Consider the following 12,762-nt stretch of genomic DNA (forward strand, 5'->3'; position numbering starts at 1 on the left):
AACTTTAGTCGCTACACATGTCAGACGACGGTATATGGAAGATCTATGTTTGTACAGTGAATATCTTCAATGACAAGGTGACAACAAACTATTCAGTACAAGTTCTTGGCGCAATTTCACAACAAATAAAGGAGAAAGGTTAGCACGCCACACTGCTTACAAAGCCTGCTCAACACAGAACGTGTATGCCATTCTTAAGTTACTTTTAATGGCGTAATTATTCATGTCATTGTGCTGAACATAACCCAGTGGTAAAGCGCTCGCTTGTTGCGCTGTCGGTTTGGGATAGATCACCGTAGGTGGGCCCATTGGGCTAATTTCTCGTTCCAACCAGTCATCACGACTGTTATATCAAAGGCTGTGGTATGTGCTATCCTGTCTGCGGGATGGTGCATATAAAAAATACTTTGTTACTAACGGAAAAATGTAACAGGTTTGTATATGACTATATGCCAAAATTACCAAATATTTGACATCCAGTAGCCGATGAGTAACAAATCAATGTGCTCTAGTGGTATCGTTAAACAAAACAATTTCGTTTTGTTTTCTGACATAATTATATATTTCTTGATAACATAGTTCAGGTTGTTTGTTGATAGTTATGTTCGTGTTTTTATATCCAATTAAGGTCCAAGCACGCTGTTCTGGTCACACGCCTCAGCTATCCGGGCTGTCTGTCCAGGACAGTGGGTTAGTGGTTAGTGTGACAGAGGTAGGTATAGTGGCTTTACATCTACACCTTGAGTCATTAAACTCGCTCTGGGTAGAAGCCGGTACCGGAATACGAACCCAGTACCTACCAGACTTAAGTCTGATAGCTTAGCTTCCACATCACCGAGGCCGGTGACAGAGCACACGCTTCGAGTATTATGTGTTATAGTTTAGACCCCCCCCCCCCCCCCCCCCCCCCGCATCAAATGAACAGACGTATTTGGATGTGTCCCTATATCCTATACCTTATGTCTCCTGCTTTACAACTGTCTAGGATCGATTCCATTCGGTGGACCCATTAGGCCATTTCTCGCTCCAAACAATGCTCCACAACTAGTGTAACAAACCTTGTAATATGTACTATTATGTCTGTGGGTGGTGCTTATAAAAGAACACTTGCTGCTATAACCTGTGTGGTCCTTAACCGAATGTCTGACACCATATAACTGTTAAGGGAGGAAGGACATGTTTTATTTAACGACGCACTCAAAACATTTTATTTACGGTTATATGGCGTCAGACATATGGTTAAGGAACACACAGATATTGAGAGAGAACACACGCTGTCGTCACTTCATGGGCTACTCTTTTTTTCTATTCGCAGCAAGGGATCATTTATATACTCCATCCCACAGACAGTATAGCACATACCACGACCATAGATACATCAGTCGTGGTGCAAATGCTGGAACGAGAAATAGCCCGATGGGCCCACCGACGAGGATCGATTCCAAACCGACCGGGCATCAAGCGAGCGCTTTACCAGTAGGCTACGTCCCGCCTCACACAACCGTTAATGCAACCGTATTTCATGAATATTTCACCTATGCGTTTCTTTTTTGATAGAGTATATATGCATTTTAAACAAACTACTTGGCGACCTATTTGCCGTATTTTACTCATAAACATAATGGAAGGAACATGGAACGGTGCTTGTGTGTGTTTGTATGCGCGCGTGTGTGTAGGTATGTGAGTGTGAGTGTGTTTGTGTGTACGTGTGTGAGTGTGTGTATGCGTGTATGTGCGTATTCAAAGTATCACATGTTTTCAGAATTAGATAGCTTTGCATATTAGATGTAAGTTGCATACTACGTGTATTGACTTCTAAGCAAACGTATTACGGTCACACTCCATAATTTTCGTATGTATTCATAGGCATTTCAATAGCAACTTTACATTGGAAGTTGTTAAGCGTTCTGAAAAAAAACCCTTAAAAAAGACAACAAAAGCCACACCAAAAAACGTCGTGTACTACTTTATTTTGAATATCGAATAATGGCTGACTGGAGTTAAAGTTTTACAAACTGTTTACAAAAACATGAAGGAAATGTTTTAATTAACGAGACACTCAACATATTTTATTTACGGTTATATGGCGTCAGACCACACAGATATTGAGAGAGGAAACCCGCTGTGGCCACTTCATGGGCTAGGCTTTTCGATTAGCAGCAAGGGATTTGTTTTTATATGCACCATTCCACAGACAAGATAGTATGGTATATGGAGGATTTGTTGGTACAGTGACTATATTCATTGACGAGATGACAACAGTCTATTCAACACTAGTTGTTAACGCAATCTGACACCAACCAAAGGAGAAAACTCAGCACGCCTCACTCCTTGAAAACCTGCATAATACAGAATATTCAAGTCATTTTAAAGTTACTTTTAAAGGTGCAATTATTCATGACATGGGGCTGGATCTAGCCTAGTGATAAAGCGCTCGCTTGATGCGCGGTTTGGGATCGATCCCCGTAGGTGGACCCATTGGGCTAGTACTCGTTCCAACCAGTGCACCACGACTGTTATATCAAAAGCCGTGGTATGTGCTGTTCTGTCTGTATGATGGTGCATATAAAATAGTCCATGCTGCTAACGGGAAAATGTAGCAGGTTTCCATCCAATAGTCAATGCTTAATAAATCAATGTCCTCTAGTGATGTCGTTAAACTAAACGATTTTGTTTTCTTTCCAGACAATAACCTAGTTCAGGTTGTTAGTTAATACTTATGTTCGTGTTTATATGCTCAATTAAGGTCCAAACACGCTGTCCTGGGAACACACCTCAGCTATCTGGACTGTCTGTCCTGGACAGTGGGTTAGTGGTTAGTGAGAGAGAAGGCGGTAAAGTGGCTTCACACGTACAATTTTAGTCGTAGGATCCGGTACAGTGATACGAACCCAGTACCTATCAGCCTTAAATCCGATCGCTTAGCTTCTACATCATCGAGGCCGGTGAGCGAGCACACGCTTCAAGTAGTATGTGTCATAGTTTAGACCTCCCCCCCCCCCCCCCCCATCAAATGAACAGACGTATTTTGATGTTTTCCTATATCCTATATCCTATACCCTATGTCTCTTGCTTTACAACAGTCTAGGATTGATTCCCTACGGTGGACTCATTAAGCTATTTCTCGTTACAACCAGTGTAACAAATGTTGTGGTGTGTACTATTATGTATGTGAGTGGTGCTTATAAAATAACACTTGCTGCTATAATAAAACAAGGAGTAGCCCATGGTGTGGCGACAGCGGGTTTCCTCTTTCATCATCTGTGTTCCTTAACCGAAAGTCTGACACCATATAACCGTTAATAAAAATAAGTTGAGTCCTTCGTTAAATAAATAATTTGTTCCTTCCCTTTTGTGCCACATCTGTTATAACAAAAGCCGTCCAGATAGCTTGGATATATGCACGGAAATAAGTATAAATGAAAATGAAATCCAGGTAGCGTAAAACGTGATGTGTTATATGTCACTCAGTAAACGTCCCTCTCCATTCCATTGTAAATTAAATTCCTTCTATTGCATGCGCACAAAAGGAATGTATGCAACCCATTATTGTCGTGTACTATTGCTGTATCGAGAGTGTGTTTACCCATACTTACAAGGCTGTGAATGTAACCCATTATTGTCGTGTACTGTTGCTGTATTGAGAGTGTGTTTACCCATACTTACAAGGCTGCTTCTGGGCCAAGTGACACTAAGAGCGTCTCGTACGAGAATAGCCGATTGTGTGAAGCCAGACGCTATGACTTCATCTGTTGCGAACCGGCCTCGTTGGCGTCGTGGTTAGGCCATCGGTCTACAGGCTGGTAGGTACTAGGTTCGGATCCCAGTCGAGGCATGGGATTTTTAATCCAGATACCGACTCTAAACCCAGAGTGAGTGCTCCGCAAGGCTTAATGGGTAGGTGTAAACCACTTGCACTGACCAGTGATCCATAACTGGTTCAACAAAGGCCATTGTTTGTGCTATCCTGCCTGTGGGAAGCGCAAATAAAAGATCCCTTGCTGCTAATCGGAAAGAGTAGCCCATGTAGTGGCGACTGCGGGTTTCCTCTCAAAATCTGTGTGGTCCTTAACCATATGTCTGACGCCATATAACCGTCAATAAAATGTGTTGAGTGCGTCGTTAAATAAAACATTTCTTTCATCTGCTGCGACGCAAACGGCTATATTATCGCACCAGGCACTCCTATCGTGTGTTAGGAGCGGAACGTTGCCCAGTGGTAAAACGTCCGTCTGATGCGAAGTCGGTTTTGGGATCGATTCCCGTCAGTGGCCTCATTTGGGCTATTACTCGTTCCAACCAGTGCACCACGACTGGTATAGCAAAGGCCGAGGTATGTATTATTCTGTCTGTGGGATGGTGCATATAAAAGATTCATTGCTACTAATGGAAATAGGAAAGTTTAAATCGTCGAGTGTTATCTATTTATAGTGTCATAAACATACAAGAGGGCGGGGAGGGGGGACGCAGGGGCAACTGCCCCCTCCATCAGTGCTAAAGGATGTCCTCAAATTAGGGCAAAGACGATAGAAATATTCAAAATGAGCTGGCCTGAAACCTTTTCACCAGGTATTTTCATAATTCCGTCCACACTGTTTATGCAGACACCGGCAGTGTCCTAATTATTGTCCTACTATGGATATCTACAGCGGATACCAGTGTATTTAAAACTATTTGTTTCCATTCTGTATTCACACCCTGGACACACAGACGAATGCATATCAACCCAAACCTTTACATAAACACGCAACCAAAAGAGTCCACCCCGTTAAGTTCAATGTTTAAACACAAAGTCGTACATGTTACAATATCATACATTTGTTATTATTCTTCACAATATTTGCGATTGAAAAATTGATTTATTAATAATCTGTAAGTTGGTACCGTGTAGCTCGACTGGCAGCAAGCGAGGAGCACGTATCTGTCAAGTAGTGCTATCCCGAAATGGAAATACTGCGGCTTCAAGATTCATTTCATCATCATCCATGTTTGTAATGTCGAAAAAAAAATGCCTTTGTCTCTGTGTAAAATGTTTGTGGCTTTAATAATAATAATAATAATAATAATAATAATAACAATAATAACAATTATAAAAATATGTAAGTTATTATCTGAATTTTCATTTGATACAGCAGTTTGCTACACGTACTTGGGTACAGAAGTGAGATGTTTTGAAAATTAGCAACGTGATATAAACGTTGTGTGGACTCCGTAACTTCGAAGTGTTTTTGGTCATCCTGGTGTTTTTAATATCACAAAATGCATTTCTCACATTTTTAAAAACGCACGTGCGTCTGAGAAGTAACATTTATGGAGTTGAGTTTTAGTCTATTTCTTTAGAGAGTATTTCACCATTTCAAACTCAGAGATTCATGTTTCACTCAGTTGCAACTTTATCCAAATGTGATACAGCTATGTAGATTAACTAAACTTAGTGTGCATTTGCATGGGCTGGAACTAGGGTCCCTTTAAAAACAACTATTTCTATAACACTGTAATGCCACAACTTCGCGTTGTGATGCAGATAAAGCATGTACTCTTTGGGCTGACCTATTTAAATGATTCTGTATTATATCACGTAGTTCCTTATCATTGTTGGTCGATTCAGGAGCCATTTATTCATAAGCTGTGCGTCAAGTATGTTGTCTTCTAATATTCAGTGAAATACACATTGCGGTATATATGTGACTTTTAGTGTATATGGGTGGGGCGTAGCTCACTGGTACAGCGATGGCCTGTTGCGCGATCGATCTAGGAACGTTTCCTGTTGGTGGGCCCGTTGGGCTATTTCTCGTTCCAGCCCGTGCTCCACAACTGATGTAACAAAGGCCGTGGTATGTACTATCCTGTCTGTGGGATGGTGCATATAAAAGATCCCTTACTGCTAATCAAAAAGAGTAGCCCATGAAGTGGCGACAGCGGGTTTCCTTTCTCAATATCTATGTGTGGTCCTTAACCATATGACCGACGTCATATAACCGTACATAAAATGTGTTGAGTGCGTCGTTAAATGAAACATTTCCTTCCTTGACTAGTTTAGTTACCGGAATGAAGCTTTATGCGTCACCTACATCTATCGTATGTCTTACGTTTGCTTTGAATTACATGACCCAGAATCAGTGTTTGCTCACACTTGTTTTTTGTATTCAGTCTGGCCGCGATGTGATATAGTATTCAAGCTATTTCTATTTGTCGTATCATGTGTTTTTTTGTGGACATAGCCGTGACATTTATGGTGGAGGCGAACGACGGGTTGTAGCTCAGAAAAAAAACACTCGCTTGAAGCGCGATCATTCTAGGATCGATCTCCGTCGGTGGGGCAATTACGCTATTTCTCGTTCTAGCCAGTACACCACGAATGGTATATCAAAGGCCGTGATATGTGCTGTCCTGTACTGGAGTTGGGGGGGGGGGGGGGGGGCGGAGCGGGTATAAGCACGGAAATAAGTTGAAATGAAATGATGGAGGTCGGTCTAGCATCAATCTTCGTCGGTGGGAAAATTGCGATATTTCTCATTCTAGCCAGTGCACCACGACTGATATATCAAAGGTTGTGGTATGTGTTATCCTGTCTATGGGATTGTGCATATAACAGATCCCTTGCTACCTGAAAAATATAGCGGGTTTCCTCTCTAAGACTATATGTCAGAATTACCAAATGCTTGACATCGTATAGCCGATTATTAATGTGCTCTAGTGGTGTTGTTAAAGAACACAAACTTTATGGTGGAGTCAATACTGAAGATTGTGTGTGTGTGTGGGGGGGGAGTGTGTGTGTGTCTGTGGGGGAGGGGCGGGGGTAGCATATCTCTGCGGGTCAAGACCCCGATGTTTTGCACACCTGTTAGGATCGATCATGTCGGTGGGTCCATTGGGATATTTCTCGTTCCAGACATTGCACTACGACTGGTATATCAAAGACCCTGATATCCTGTGTGAGATTATGCATATAAAAGATCTCTTGCTACCAATGGAATATTGTTTAGCGGATTTCCTCTCTAAGACTATATGTTAATATTACCAAATGTTTGGCATCCAGTTGCCGATGATTAATATGCAATGTGCTCCAGTAGTGTCTTTAAACAAAACGAACCTTTTTGGAGCACCCGTTTTAAAATGATAGAAAAGCCAAACAATCGTGTACAAGTTGCCCCTGGCGGATTCTGTAAAGGAGACTAATCATTAGTTATATTCAGTACCTGAACTTTGAAGGATATACAGTTTAAGCCAAAGTTCTATTCATACGCCCTCTTTAAAATTTCTATCCGAATGGCTCAGGAATGAAAACAAACCAACCAACCAAACAAAACAAACCCATCCCCCCCCCCCCCCCCCCCAAACAACAAAAAAAAAAATAAACAAAATAAACAAAACCCAAACTCCCCAACAACAACATCAAACAAAAAAAAGAGAGAGAGAGAGAGAGAGAGAAGAGAGAGAGAGAGAGAGAGAGAGAGAGAGAGAGAGAGAGAGAGAAAAAGAAAAGAAACCCCGACACCTCCAATCCCACTCCCCACACAGCAATAATAAAAACGACACATTGTGTCCAAAATAACATTGGAATTTGTTTATCCTTTTTTTTCTTCTATTAAAGACACTATTTGCACATTAGAGCAAACAAGACATCAGTTATTAAGGCTTTTTCCATACCACAAATGTAACCCTGTTTAGAATGGTGGGTTGGGGGTTAAGACCACAATTCATGACTAAAGTGGCAGTCCTCCGTCTATAGGAAGTTGAGGAAACATCATATCGAAGTCAAAATTGGCTCCCTTCTATAAGCAAAACACCTGACAGTCAGGTCAGGTCAGGTCGGAGAGTTTAACTTGCACATTCAGCGCAAGCTGTTGTAGCGCACACCTGTCCTGGGCGCAGGTGTCGGCCTCAGCCGGTTCCTCCGTCCAGGACAGGAAAGGTGTGGGGAGGGTGAAGGGAGGACCGCCTGCACTGTCAGGTGCAAGGGGGCACCTGCAGTCCGACCGTGATCGGTACGGGCGGAGAGGTGGTTTGGTGCTATGGAATTTTGAGTCCCGAAGGTTTAATCCAAAGAGAAATGGTGCACATTTATGAGAAGGAAATTAAGCGCATTTTTTAACGGTCCGCCAAAATAGGAGGGAGCTGCGATTATACTTTTGGAATTTAGTAAGCCGAGAGTAGCTCGTTAAGGGGACCTACCTGACAGTCAGGTCAGATCAGATCATAGGGCTTTACGTGCACATTCATAGCAATCCGTTGTAGCGCACGCCTGTCCTGGGCACAAGAGCCGGCTCCTCCGTGCAGGACAGGAAAGGTGGGGTGGGAAGGAGGATGAAAGGGCCTGCACTGGCAGGTGCAAGGGAGCACCAGCAGCCCGACCGTGACCAGTAACGGGGGGGGGGGGGGGGGGGGGGGGGGGGGGGGGTAATGGTGCTGTGGAATTTTCAAGGCGCAAAGAACAATTCCAAAGAGAAAAAGTGCGCAATTTTGATTAAGTAAATGTGGCGCAATTTTGAACGGTCGGTCAAAAGCGAAAGATACCCGACAGTGGAACATGGCTATTTATATACAACCACAACTGCTGCACTATTTTCTTTTGGAATTAGTTGTGCGCCAAGATACAGTATTGCATTAGGCTAATGGCAGATTCGTACTCGTCATGTTACAGATTGTATTATACTCCATTTAAAATTTCATATTGTTTTGGTGTATTTCTGGCGAATATATTCATACATATTATTGTCAATTTTCTCGATAAAACGTGTTTTCCTTTTGAGGGCATAGTATGCCAAAGCGTTAGATGTCACTATTTTATCAAATTAAAATTCAAGTTATTTACTTCCGTAAGTTATACAACTTATAAGTTTTATAATAAAAGCAGCAAATTATAATAAGTACATACTTAGAGTATTTGATAATGGTGGGGAGCGCTTTAGCATTATCTAAAAAAACATATCCATGCATGAAAAATCAATACATATTTAAACTAAACGAAATAAACCATACATACAAGCATGCTAAATAATTACATGAGTAGTAATAAGGAAGGAAGGAAATGTTTTACTTAACGACGCACTCAGCACATTTTATTTACGGTTATATGGCGTCGGACATATGGCTAAGGACCACACAGATATTGAGAGAGGAAACCCGCTGTCACCACTTCATAGGCTACTATTTTCGATTAGCAGCAAAGGATCTTTTATATGCACCATGCCACAGACAGAATAATACATACCACGGCATTTGATATTCCAGTCGTGGTGCACTGGCTGGAGCGAGAAATAGCCCAATGGCCCAAATGGAGGGGATCGATCCCAGACCGACCGCGCATCAAGCGAATGCTTTATCACTGCGCTACGTCCCGCCCCCTTGGTAGTAATAAAGAAAGTATCAAATATAAACCCATCACGTGCGTAAGGAAACTAAACACAAATAAATAGGTAAAATAAAATTGTAAAAACTTACAAAAATAAAATCATAATAAATAAATAAATAAATAAATAAATGAATTAACAAATAAAATAAAATAAAATAAAAATAAAAATAAAAATAAAATAAAATAATAATACAAATTGATAATGAGAAAATAAACCCCAACTATATAACAGTTATGTGGGTATACAACACCCCCCCCCCCCCCCCCCCACACACAAAAAAAAAAGAAGAGCAAAAAAACCAAAATAAACAAATAAAACAAACAAACAAAAAACCCACAAAAACAAACAACAACAACAACAACCCCGAAACAATAAAAACAACTTGGCAGTTAACTGATAAATGAACCAGTTTGTAAATGATCAAGATTTCCTTTCATTAATTGTTTATTTCTACCAGACCATAGCCATCGTTCATGGGAAAATTAAACATAAAACATAGTACAAAACTGTGAGCAAGTTAAAACATTTGACATCTCCAGTGGAAGCACAAAGTAATAATGAAATAATGTAAAATTAAAAAAGCCCCAAAACAACAACCCCGAAGTGTCCATCGGTAGGAATCGAACCTACATATACACATACATGCATATAACTACATACATACAATCAGATGAATACAATAGACAATAATATATATTTAACTGCACACCAACACGAAACATATATCGGTTATTGGGTGACAAACGTTAAGTGATGATCCACATAATCAATGGAATGCATATGACAACAAAAACCCACTCTATGTACTGTTATTCACAATTATTTCTATCTCCTTGCTATTAAGCACACATTTTGAATTACAGCGCGTCTATATTCGGTTTCAGTGTACACTTAAAGTTAAACCGGTTTAATGAATACACCCAAACGAGGGATTAAACTGGGTCTGCCGGTAGTCATTGTAGAATGCGTTCAATCACTAAACATGCGAAAAATGTAAAAGTTATAAAAACGAGAATAGTTAAGTGATTCAAAACACATTTTATTCTACCTAACCCATCTTTACAACTGTCATGTAGGTCACTCCCAGGAACGTAATGGTACATGAACACGTATTTACAGTAATGATATTATATTAGTAGCTCGGCTGTTCTCAAGCCCTATCTTGTTTATATGTGATAAAAGAGCTAAGGCGCGATTAAGTATTAAATAGACTGTCCTGTGTTTAATGACATTGTAAGGAATGAACGCATGAATGAATGTTTAACAACACCTCAGCACGAAACCTGCATCGGCTATTGGGTGTCAAGACATTGTAAGATGTTTTCAACTACAGTGAAACCTCACAAAACCGGACCCTCTGTAAACCGGAATTCCATCAAAACTGGACGTATTTCATGGTCCCTTTTTAAATATATGTGCAGAAGAGAGCCTCTCTAAACCAGATACCTCTTAAAACCAGACTGTTTACTTGGTTAGGGTTTCCGATTTAGAGGAGTTTGACTGAAATAATTTCGTTTTAGGAAAGCAAAATTCATTAGGACATAAAATGAAGTTTGACTCTAATACAAACACTGGGACGATCAGTAACATATTTAATATACAGACACTTATATTGTATGGACACAAATATAGACTAAGAAGTATGTGACTTTAATCAGAATTTTAAGTAAAGAAAGTTTGACAAGCCTACTTTATGTACACAGTGGTGCTGATTCCACAAATAAGCAGTCTTGTTGACCCTTCGTAAGACAAAATTGCCATTTTGGCCATTTTGTGGGCAAAAATGGACACAATCATATATTTCTTATATGATTGATCTGGCGTTACCATATGATATCTAATAAGCCTCTGAATATTTTATAGTAATATTGTGTTGTCTAGAGCTCGCCAAAGAATAATCTCATCAATTTGGCCGATCCTTGGCAACAACAACAACAACAATAACAAAACAACAACAACCCCAAAACAAAACAGGACAAAACGAAAACGTATGTCATATATATGTATCTAAACGCCTGTTATTTTATCATAATCATGCTGTGGCGAGTTTAATACATCGAGTTGTTCATATTCATTGGTTTGACCTGCATTAACATAGCCACCCGGCTCGGCTTCCGTTCGATTATGTGACGTAGAAGAAATAAATTGACGTGCGACGTTGTTGCGTTGAGAATTCCGACTTCTAAAGTGCCTACAATTATATAAAGAAACCTCTGAATGCTACTAAATCTTTCGAACTGCACAATGTATTAACTGAGCTTTAACTGTTGTATGAATATCAATAGAACTGGCACAATATTACACTAGCGCATACGATATGACATGCATAATATGAAATAAAAAAGCTAGCTGTCCTCATCTACGTGGGCTGTCTTTCCAGCAAAATGATTAATGTAGGAGTCCTACAGTATCCATTTAAGCTAGTATAACTCATTCAGACTCACAGGCAGCTCCGGGATGTGTACCCAGTAACTACCATACTTAAGGCCGATAACTTAAACCAAGAAAGAATATGTAACGATACCCCAAAATACAGAGTGCATCTGATTTTATGGGTAAACAAAGGAAAGGACAAGAACAAGATTGTTTAGAATGGCTGAAACACCACACCTCCGAGACGGGTAATACTTTATAAAATTAGACATTCGTCGTATCTTCATACAAACGTACGTAATTGTTGAATGACACCAAGGTACTTACCACACAGCTCCTATAATGAGCAGTATAAAGAGAATGGCTGCAACCACGGCAAGAGCAATGGTGATAGAATTCCTGTTGTCCTCGGGACCAGAGACAGCTAGGGAATACATAGAGTTATAGGAATCAAGATCAGTCACAATGTATCCGAGAACAGATATGTTATCGTGCAAGGTTAGTGTTAGTGGTAACTTTGTTTCTTCAAATTAGGGGTTGACTGTGACATACATATGTATTAAAGCACGGGCGCAGGAGATAATTAAATTATTTCTGGCCTCACAGATAGTCCCATGCCATTGTTGTGACTCGAACCTATGGTACCGAATCGCCCGCAACTTGCAAACTTGCCACGATACCATCTGAGCTATTCAGGCATCCACAAAATGGATGCTCTTGAACTCAAGTGTATGCATGGGGCCCACAAGCTACACGGTCGGTCCCGCTTACGTGCTTAAAACAGTGGGCAGATCTGACACTGGCTAGTATGTATTAGTGTATAAATATATATATAGTGTATGTATGTCTAGGTTGACTGTTACATACATAAATATTAACGCACTGGCGCAAGGGACACTTAAATCCTTTCTGGCCTCACGAATTGTCCCATACCGTTGCTGGGAATCGAACCCGTGGCACCGAATCGCTCGCAAATTGCAAGACTAACCACGATGCGCTCTGAGCTATTGACGCCTCCATGAAAAGGATGCTC

At 40.6% G+C, this 12,762-nt stretch overlaps 1 long non-coding RNA gene across 1 annotated transcript; it reads right to left on the reverse strand.

Annotated features, from left to right (window-relative positions):
- Positions 1-10,379: 10,379 nt before the first annotated feature.
- LOC121387508 lies at positions 10,380-12,157 on the reverse strand. The gene is made up of 2 exons (XR_005959834.1): positions 12,057-12,157; positions 10,380-11,547 (listed from the first exon to the last, which is right to left on the reverse strand). It is a non-coding gene; the product is annotated as an uncharacterized LOC121387508 (long non-coding RNA).
- Positions 12,158-12,762: the final 605 nt, after the last annotated feature.

Source organism: Gigantopelta aegis, chromosome 13 (assembly GCF_016097555.1).
Source record: "Gigantopelta aegis isolate Gae_Host chromosome 13, Gae_host_genome, whole genome shotgun sequence".
In the NCBI taxonomy this organism is placed as follows: domain Eukaryota; kingdom Metazoa; phylum Mollusca; class Gastropoda; order Neomphalida; family Peltospiridae; genus Gigantopelta; species Gigantopelta aegis.